General features: G+C 38.5%; 1 pseudogene; it reads left to right on the forward strand.

The window, feature by feature from the left end:
• Nucleotides 1–1,893: 1,893 nt before the first annotated feature.
• LOC121823576 (small ribosomal subunit protein uS9 pseudogene) lies at nucleotides 1,894–10,073 on the forward strand (annotated as a pseudogene).
• The last annotated feature ends 1,004 nt before the right edge of the window (nucleotides 10,074–11,077 follow it).

Raw genomic sequence — 11,077 nt, forward strand, 5'->3', positions numbered from 1 at the left:
TTGTAAGTGCAAAAGACAATCTTCTGAAACTATAGCAGTTTTAGCATTAATCGTACTATGATTCGTATCAACTCACACTTCAGCAACAGGCTTTGGGCTAACATTGTCAAACATGCTCTGCGCCTGGCTATCAAGATGTACTGATTAAGTGGCCAAAAGACAGCGAGAGGCAGGAAACTGGGACCCTCAAAAAAGGAGGGATTCTGCAGCTCTTTTTGCATTCCCTTGTCCTGACCTGAGAATCCTATTATACCTATTACAGCACCCTGCTGTTGCTAAATCAAAATTATCCCTGCTCTTTCCTCACTCCTGCCTTACAGCCACGAAGAAGTCCCCAGTACCTCAGTGGCATCTCTTACCTAGCTCCATGGAAAACAATAATTGCATGTGTACAGTCACCTGACTGATAATGCTTTCCACTTACATGTTCGTCTTTTCTTCATGCTGGTTTATCTTAAAACATGAATTAACAACATGTGCACTTTACTGATACTAATAGCCCGGTGATAATTTTGGCTGTACCCCTAACTGATCAGTGATAAACTGACCAGCAGGACAGGCATTCATCATCACAATGACTTTCCATTCCCCTTCTCACACCAGACAGGTTGCAGATTCAGTAGCATGGCTTTTATGAAACCAGCATGAGTGAATGGTTACCATGGAATCTAAATATTAGATGTGTGTTCTGGATATTCAAATTTTCTAAGGGTTTTCCTGTTGTGATAAATCACACTCGCTTCTTTCTGCTTCCTTCTCTAGTGTCTTGTAATGTTCTCAGTGGTCAAAAGCTACTTGGGTCACTAGATGCCTCCAAGTTATGCATCTCTCGCTGTCTGGCCTGTCTCCTGCACACTTGTTTTACCTTACCTGCCCCTTCTCTGAGCCTTCCCTGGGTATGCGGCTCCTCGCGTTGCTCGGGGAAGCATATGAGCCTGCTATTTCTGCCATCGCCCTCCTGGGAGCGCTGCTGGACCGTGAGCCGGCTCTCACTGTTAAGTGCTGCATCCTGCCAATTTCCAGCAGGCCCTAAACGAGGAAAATTCTTTGTTAGAGCAATGATGCATGCTCTTTAACCGGACCTATAGGCCATGGATTTTTTTTTACTTCTGGTACCAAAAGATAATTTGTTTATGTCAATAAGGTGCGAACAACGACCACCCTAAAGGTAGCCAAATTCTTTTTCTAGATGATAGTTTTTCAAAGAACCTGCTGTATTTAAGAACCTGCTGTTTTCAGTGTTTGATTATAAGAGATCATGTAAGTGTCCTTTCTTTTCTGATTTCATTAAAATAACGATGACTACTCTTTGCCTCTTGGTTTATAACAATTAAAATATGGATGATAGTAAACTTGAACCAGTTTATTAATCCTACCACAGATTTATGTACTAGTAAACCTGTTTGTGTTTTTGCTATATCCATACTACTTACAGTAAATCATGTTGAAACGCTTAAATGTGTTTATGTTGTTTAACAGTTATGCACTAGGTACTTTTGGAAACTACTAAAAGTAACTTATACTGATTTTGTAAATAACACTTCTAGGAACTTAATAGTTCTCAGTCACACATTCTTCAGTGTATTTCAGTGTAAAATGTAAAGATTTCATAAACATGACTTATATTTATCACATTTATTTACAGTAACATGTATTAATATATGTGGCTTCTTTATTCACAACTATCTTCCATGTGGTATTTCTTGTACAAACCAATCAGTTAGAGAAGTGAAGGAAACACCCAGTAATAGACTGTTTTTTTCAGAAATGTTCTGTTTAGCATCATGATCCTTACCGGGAAAGCACAAACTTCAAACAGGAGATCATAAAACATAAATAGGGTCACACGACATGGCCACTAAATCCTTACAGTGACGTCCCACTGAAATGAGAATGGACTACACAGTTTATATAGTGTACATAGTCAACACACTGTGCACCTCCCTTTCTAGTCTCAGCTTCGAGTGTCTGGCATTCATTCCCCCTCTCTGGCCGGATGATACGAACAGACCTCCATGCAATTCTGCCTCTTCATATGCTAGACCTTCCCGGCCCTTGCATACAGTCTCTGGTTCCGAGAACTGCTTTCTCTCCTCGGAGCTGCTTCAGGATATCAGCTTCAAGGTCACTGTCTCAGAGTCCTCCCTAACGGGGACATTCTCTCATAGCTTCTGTGTTGCTTCCATGGTACTTGCAACATTTGCAACTTTTGGCAGGTGCTTGTGTGAATAAGTGCCCTTCGTTTCTACTGCAGTTGGAGTATGGACTGTAGTTTACTGGTTTAAACTGGTTTCCGTGTGTGTGTGTGTGTGTGTGTGTGTGTGTGTGTGTGTGTGTGTGTATAGAGAGAGAGAATTACTTTTAGTAACTGAGAAGTATTTAAAGATGTCTGTCACTATATATATATTATATTATATTATATTATATTATATTATATTATATTATATTATATTATATTATATTATATTATATTGAGGAGTATTATGATATTTTGTTTATTATTCTGATACATATTGGTATATGAATCAATGGAAGATTACATATATGACTATGGTTCCATAAAGTTACAACAGAGCTAAAAAAAATTTCTATTGCTTAGTGACATCATAACCACTGCACATCACAGCCCAGGGCACTATTGTGATGATCCTGTACAAGCACTGAACATACCATTCTATAGAATAAACAATATTTGACAATGATAAAATAAAACAATTACTAACATATATCTACTATGTTAATTTTTCTTGTATTCTAGAATATACTCTATATATAATGTCTGCTATAAGATATCATATTATGTCATGCTCAACCTCTCTCTAATTTGAGAAGGTATCTCCCTTTGGCCACATTGCCCTCAGACTCCTGGGCCAAAGTACTCCTGGCACTACAGGCATATACCATCATATCTGACTTACCAAGTCTCTCTCTATTATTAAGTTTTGATTTTTGGGGTTTTTTGTTTTTGTTTTTCGTTTTGTGTGTGTGTGTGTGTGTGTGTGTGTGTGTGTGTGTGTGTGTGTGTGTGTACTAGATTCTTTGGAGCTAGAGTTAACAAAATTTTGTGAGCTGCCCAACATGGATATATGCAACCAAACTTGGGTTCACAGCAAAAGTAGTATGCTCACTTGACCCTCTCCAGCCTCTTACTATTGTGGAATGTTTGTTTTACTATGTAAACATGTATTGCATTTGTCTAATTATGTGAAGATGTGTTGTTGTTTTACCTTGCCTGCCTAGAGCACCTGACTGATTTAATCAAAAGCTGAACAGCCAATAGTGAGGGAGGAGGTACAGGCTGCACTTCTGGGCAAGGAGAGTAAATGGGGGGGGAATCTAGGTTTGAGGGAGAAAAGAAAAAGAGATGCCAGGGAGACCCTAGGGCCCAGCCAGCCAGCCATGGAGGAATCAGGAAATACAGAAGGACATACAGAATGAAAGAAAGGTTAAAAATAAAAAGCCCTGAGGCAAATGTAGATGAAGAGAAACAGGTTAAATTAAGTTATAAGAGCTAGAAAGACAAGAATAAGTTAAAGGCCAAGCTTTCATAATTAATAAGAAGTGTCCATGTCATTATTTGGGAGCAGGCTGGTGGGACAGAGAAAGAGCTCAGCTATACCTTACTGTGTATCTTGATTGCATTAAGAGATTATGTGGAATGAATAACCATGTAGATTTATATAAGTACACCCTATGATGCTACACACACCAAAAAGATGTCTAAGGAGACATTTACCAGAATATGTATAGTCTATGCCAAAACTACCACAAGTATAAAAAAAAGTATTCATTATCTGAATGCATGAATGAATGAAAATATTTTCTATGTCTGCATAGAAAACCAGATACTAATGAAAGAGTGCTGCTACTCCACTCAGACGTGTATCTTACCTAGATGGTAAGAAAAAAAGAGGGATGGGTAATTAAAATGACAGAAATCTGAAAGCATTTTCTCTTCTACTTTGCCCTCCCAATATCCTGTACTTCAAGATTTGGAACTGATTAAGTGTAGTATATTGCCCATGTTGGTACAAAGACGGTATTTAATTCACTTATTTGTTAAACTTTTGTGCATCGACTACTTTCTAGACATTGTTCTAATGGTCAGGGATATGGATGGAACAAAGCAATATCAATATACATATATATGTATATGTATGTATATGCATTCAATAATAGTGAGAACCATATAGGGCACATTTGTTTTGTTCCCAACTCTGGAAATTTCTTGAGTAAATGTACTGGGGTATCTTGAAAATCCTCTCTGGAAAAATTCCAGACTTATTGTCTTAAAATTACTAAGGGACTCTGGACTTTAAGAGGTGACTGGTAATCTGCAGGTATAGTCATGGAGAAGCTAACTAAATCAATAAAGCATGCCAAGGGCATGCTGTTGTAATATGTATCACTCAAAATGCACACTTCAGGAACAAATGTGCACAAAGAACAATGGTTATAAAGGCATTTCTGTTCCTGTTACAGTGGCTTTTGCTGCTTTCCTCTGTTTCATTTTTATGCTAATCCAATACCCTCTCATTAACGTAGTTGTTTAAATAGCAAATCAGCCTTTTCCTACTGTGTGTGCTTGCCTCAAGTTACTAAACCTTTTTCTGTTTTTGTTTCCATAACCTGCAAAATGGGGATAATAACATCCTTTTACTCAGAAAATCGTTGGGAAGGAAGCAAATCAATACCTGCAAATGGTTGGCTGTAGTATTTGGCACACAGCAAGTACTTAATAAAGGCTAATTGTGTTCTTAAGTTTATTATATGTGTCCTGATTACACCAAGAAAGACTTTATTCCAGAAATTGATTTCTATCAGAAGTACTTGGTAAATTAACACATTAAAAATGCTGAAAAGCCAATGAAGTTCATGCTGGGAACTTCAACAATTAAGCCATAGGTCAACAAACTGGCTAAAACCGCCCTTTTTAAGAGTAGCGAGTAAAAGAGAAGCAGCAATGCCCGTGACAGAGGAATGCCAAGGCCACTTCAGTGGCCTTACAATCCTGGTCTGACACAGACATCCTTGACATCATGATAAAGTGCACTTCCACACTACATGGCAAGTGATGGCACACACTGTCTGTACTTAAGACTTCTCATAACACCAAGGAGACCTCTTCCATTTTCTTCAAAAGTTCATGAAGATAAAGATGAAAACTATAGATAGAATTTTCATAGTGAATGAATGCCATTAAATCCTAAGCTGGTTTCCATTCCCAACTGATAAAATGAATACTCTGCATCTAAATGTCAATTACGATTATTCTCTTGTCTCCTTCCCAAGACATTTTAAATTCCTTGTGCTCCAATTCTCACTCCAAGGAGATTCATCTCTCACCAGTACTTGGGGAATATTGTTAAGCAATAATTAATAAGGTTAAGAGAGACACCTAAAAGATTTTTTTGAAAAATAATTTCTTCTTTTTTGTCTTTTGTCCTTTCATTGAATCTTTATTCAGTTAATGAGATGCGTATCTTTAGAAGAAATAACCAAGTATAATAAAACACAGAGGAGATTAGCTTCTGTTTTTGCACCTTTGGATCAAACAATTTTGAAGACATTGGAGCCTCCCCCCATGGCTTGTGCCGGGTCCATACTTCTCAGGTTCTCCATGCACACTGAACTTTCCATTGGCTCTCCCATAATAAAATGAATACCCTTCAGCTTCAAAGTAAACTTACAGTTATATTTTCCATTTGGCTATTGTTAATTTCTTCTTACATCTGAACCTACATTTTAAGATGTATCAAGTAGGTATTTCATTAATTGTAGTCAAGATACTACATCACATTAACATGTATGCTATACTGTTTGGCCCAATTTCAAAGAAGGTAAGACTCTCTAGGTTCAGGTGGATAGGATGTTCCAAAGCATACTGTTAAAGATCAGTTGTTCTGACCATGCTGCTCAAAAGCCACAGATATGTTCCCATATGTATTCTCATTCTCTCTTATCTCATCTTCCTCTCTCTGCCCCTCTTCCTCTCTCGCTCCTCACCCCCACCCCCATTTCTCTCTCTCTTCCCTATGTACTGTGGATTAATCCTGGAGCCTTACACATGTTAGGCAAATACTTTACTACTGAGCTACATCTCCAGCACTCCCTTCTTGCCCTCTACTGCCTGAAATGCAAATATATTAATGAGTAATATGTAATTACTGACTCATGCACTTGAACATAAGACATCATTAAAAAAGAAAAGTACATTATCATTAAATATAAGACTGAATGTCAAAAATCACTTTAGCCATGAGCCAGATACTATATATTTTCATGTTTTAAAAATATTAATAAAATAGGAATAGATGTCATAAATGGTTTGGGGTGATATCAGCATCATGCATTTAAGAGTTGTCTGAAATATGATTTCTAAATACACACTGTGGAAATTGAGTCAATAGAAAACTCATATACACTGCTCCCTTATTTTATGGACTTGCCTACCTATATTGGAGAAAAGAGGCAGGAAGAAACATAACTATCATTATTTGATGTAGGGTAGTCTAGAGCATGCAGATTTAGTCATGTGAATAAAAAAAGCAGGAGAGGGCTTCCCAAAGTAAGCTAAATGAAAAACAAAGAAGTAATAAATGCATTCCACAGATAGGTTTGATGATGATTGCAAAGGCTAGGAACTGAGAAATATCTGTTTGCTGGCACATGCCCTACCATAAACATTGCTAAAAGCTCAGATGGGCCTTTCTAGAGACCCATAACTCATCAGGACTTTATGAAGAAGATGCCCAAGAAGATAGAAGGAAATTGACTGAGACAGGTTAACTCTTTCATAGGAAAGTATATATAGAAAAATAATTCAGTTTCTAACTCCTTGCTTACAAGTATTATAATTTGTTAAATACTTTATTTATCTGTTTAATAAATCTGGTTATCGTTTAAAAAAAGAAAGAAAATTAAGTCAAATGTTTACTGCTTACAGCTATCATGAAAAAGATGATCTCAAGTGCTGGAATTAAAGGCATGTGATTCCCAAGTACTGGGATTAAAGGTGTGTGCCAACACCAAAAAAAAAAAAAAGGCATTATTGAGTTGGTGAGTGCCTGAGTCTGGGTGTGTGGCACTTCTTACTGTTGGACCATGTGAAACAGGTCTGGGATGCAGGATGCAAATGGGGTTCCTCAGCTTAATTACACTTGAGTTTGATTTAGAAGGTAAATGTGAGACTCAAACCATTTTCTTGTCTCTTTTGTTAATAGTTTTTCTAATGATCACATGGAAATTTATTGATTAATTGCTTCATTTATGAGCTGCTGCTTTTACTGCTTCTTTAATTTTCATAAGGAACTGTCACGGACAGTCGTGGAATGACCCTGTTATCCAGGGTCCAAGTCCAGTATTTATTTTTTAGGAACAGGCCCCCTACTGATTTGTCTGTGATTGAAGAAGTCATCCCCAGAGGCTCAACTAGCCCTTATCCCTGAATAAGAGACTAAAATTTCTATTTAATCTCTTCCTTTAAAAATATTTATACTAAACTTTATTTTTACATTGAGTTCTGACTGGTATTAAGAGAGCAGTAGTTACAGAAAAAAAAATCTTCAGAGGTGGAAATTGTAGAGTGATTGTAAAACCCATTTTTTGAAACAAGGATGATCCCAATGCCATTAAAAAATGGAAAACACGTAGCCCACAGCACACAGTTACTCACATCATCACCTTCAGTCACTTGAAATAAACTGCCTGTCGAAGGGAAGGTTTTGACAGATGAAATGACTCCTGTGATAGACCATTATGGATGGAATGAAGAATAGAGAACTCTGGCTATTTCTCATTATACTAGAGAGTTTAAAAAGAAAGAAGAAAGGGAGGAGGAGGGGAAGAAAGGACCAGCTCCGAGTTTTAAATTCTCAGCTCAAGGCATGGGAGAAGATTACAGAACATCTATTACCATCTCTTGCAGCCACAAAACTGACACACAGAAATCGGGCATAGTCAGTTCCTAGATGTGTTAAATGACAACAGAAATTGAAGGTAAACCTTGCCATGCCTCGTGTGTCAAAGCTGGAACATTTCCCAAGAGAAAGTGGAGACCTGACTGAAGACATGTTGGTGGAATTCATATGAATCTGAGCCTTCCACAACTCTCAAGCCCTGAGAAAACAGTTCTCGATATAAAACAAGCCCTACTTTTTTTTTTTTTTTGGTTCTTTGAGACAGGGTTTCTCTGTGTAGCTTTGCACCTTTCCTGGAACTCACTTGGTAGCCCAGGCTGGCCTCGAACTCACAGAGATCCGCCTGGCTCTGCCTCCCGAGTGCTGGGATTAAAGGCGTGCGCCACCACCGCCCGGCCAACAAGCCCTAATTTATCTGGAAACCCTGCAATACCACCTTCCAAACAGAAGACCGCCCTACTGCTGTACTTCATTGGCTCTACACTTCTGACAAAATCCCAGCTGTTCTAAAGAGACAGATACTGGGTCTAAAATAGTTTATGTTTCATATCAAATATATCCACAACTTGGCTAAAATATATATTAACAAAAGGCTGAAGTTTTTGTGTAATGACAAGTTCTAATATAGCTGGATACAGGGGACATAAATGTATGTATCAGGCCAAATATATCAATATGTGTATGCCCACCCAAAATTATATACTCAACGTGCCACCCCATGCTTCCCATAACGGTGTAAAATGTTGGCTTGGTGAACTAACTGGAGTCTAGACTCTTGCAAGAAATGAAAGTGAGAGTCCTAATATTATTAAAAGGAAAACAGAAAAAAGAATTTGAATTTCAGAGACAAGGATGGAATGGATTTATTTGATGTTATCTTTATGCTCAATCTAAAGTAGGCTTTCTAAGGAGGTGCAGAGTGTTATAGATGAAGATCAGCATCCATCTGCTAATATTTGCAGATTCTTATATCTCAGAACAGCAACTTGGATCAAGGACACATAGATAACTGTGTACTTAAAGATAATATATTAAGAAAGACAAAAAGGCATTCCTGAAGCTGGGAGTGGGCTAGACATGTCAGAAGACAGATGCTCAAAATCTGCTCACTGACTTTTGATCCTCTATAGGTCATTTACCTATCTGCCTTCTTCAGAAGACCTCTGCTTGCTCTTATTTGTTACATGTAGCTATGGTAGGGAGAGGTTTCCAGTCTTCCCACCAGCTGGCTTCTTTCAGGTCAATCCTGAAACCTCTGCTGTCTTGCCACAAGATGGTCCTCTATTTCATGGGCAAATTAGAAATAAACTTATAAAAAAATTAAAGGCAGGAGGGAGTGTGGAGATGGCTCAGCAGGCAAGAGCATATACAGCTCTTGCAGAGTACCAGAGTTCAATTCCTAGCACCTGCACACATAAGTAGAAAATAATCAAGTAAAATAATAAATAAGAAAATTAAGGGCTATGAGGCCTCCTGTTTTAGAATGTCAAGGGTTGAATGGTGAAATTAGAGAGCCTGCAGAAGTTGGAAGAAATTAATCATCTGCAGTCACTGTAATACAGGTTAGTATAGTATAGAGAGGAGCCTTCAACTGATGACAAAATTAAGATCATAAGTTTGAAAAAAGAGCACAACAGCATGATCTTACACTGTGCCTCTACAGGTTGCTTATTAAATGAAACATTAGAAAATGGAATAGCTAGTCCTTTTATGATGAGGAACTTAGGTTCAGACTCACACCCACACTGTCCAAGGTGCTGCAATCTGTACAGGTCTTTGGATCCAAGAAGTCAGCCACAGCCTTGGTGCACTGCAAACTGGGAAATGGCCTAACAAAGGTGAACAAGCATCTCTTGGTGATCATGGAGCCTTGCAAGCCATAGTGCAAGGCACTAGAACATGTTCTGCTTCTGGGAAGAGACTGATTTGCTGGCATGGACATCCAAGTCCATGTGAAGGGTGGTAGCCTTAGCAACCATGTTAGTCATATGTGACAGTCCAGCTCTAAAACCTTGTTGGATAAAGCTTCAATGGAGAAGATCAGAGATATCCTCTTCCAGTACAACCAGACCAGGTTGGTAGCCACCCCTGTCGCTGTGTGTCCATTAAGTTTGTCCTGGTGTCCATGCTCACTACCAGAAATCCTACCAATAAGCTTCTCTCAGGATCAGGATTTACTTTTGCAGTGCAAACCATAGCATTTTGTACTAAAGTGAAAACAAGTAGCTCATTAATACCGAACTTACACATCAGTGACTGGTTAGTAAAAACAAATGCAGGGACTGAGGAGACAACTCAGTTGGTAAGTACCTGATACAAAAGTAAGCAATGACTGCTATACCTTTAGTCTGAATTGTTTTAAATTCTTAGTTCTTTGAGGATTTTGGTATAGCCTGTTTTGATCATAAACATCCCTTCCCCCAACTCCTTCTAGACCCAGCCCCATTTCCATCCCCATCCAACTTTGTGTCCTTTTTTCTGCCCAATTTGTACTGCTCATGCATTCTTGGATGAGTAGCCTTCCATTGGAGTGTGGGAGACTTCCCAGGACTTAAACTTTTAAACAAGACTGAGTTGTGTCCCAGCAGCTAAAAAAAACAAAAACAAAGTCATTAGCTCTTTGGCTAGGTGTAGAACTTTATGTCCATCCCACCTCTCCATGCTGGGTTTTGGCCTGGCTTGAGCTTGCATAGGTCTTGTGCATGCTGTCACAAGTGTTGTGAGTTCAAATGTCTGTCCACCCTGTTATGTTTAGATGACACTGCTTTCTTATAGTCATCTACCATCTTTGGCCCTTACACTCTTTCCACTTCCTCCTCCACAATTATCCCTGAGCCTTGGAAGAAAAGGGTATGGGACAGCTGACCCATTTATGGAAGAGTATTCCATGTTCTCTTATTCTGTGTACCTTCACCAGTTGTGGTCAACTATTAATTTCCATAGAAGCTTCTCTGGAGAGGGTTGAGAGATGCACTAATCTATGGGTCTAAGGATAAGTCATTGGAAGTCAAATTAGTCCTATGTTCATTTAGCAGAATAATAAAAGTAGGTTTTCTGCTAGGACCTACAACCTGTCTATGACAATATTGCCAATGATGAGTCTCACCTTCTGAACAGGGACTTAAATCCAATCAGAAAGTGATTGGTTGTTCCCATGA

Source organism: Peromyscus maniculatus, chromosome 17, assembly GCF_049852395.1.
Source record: "Peromyscus maniculatus bairdii isolate BWxNUB_F1_BW_parent chromosome 17, HU_Pman_BW_mat_3.1, whole genome shotgun sequence".
In the NCBI taxonomy this organism is placed as follows: Eukaryota; Metazoa; Chordata; class Mammalia; order Rodentia; family Cricetidae; genus Peromyscus; species Peromyscus maniculatus.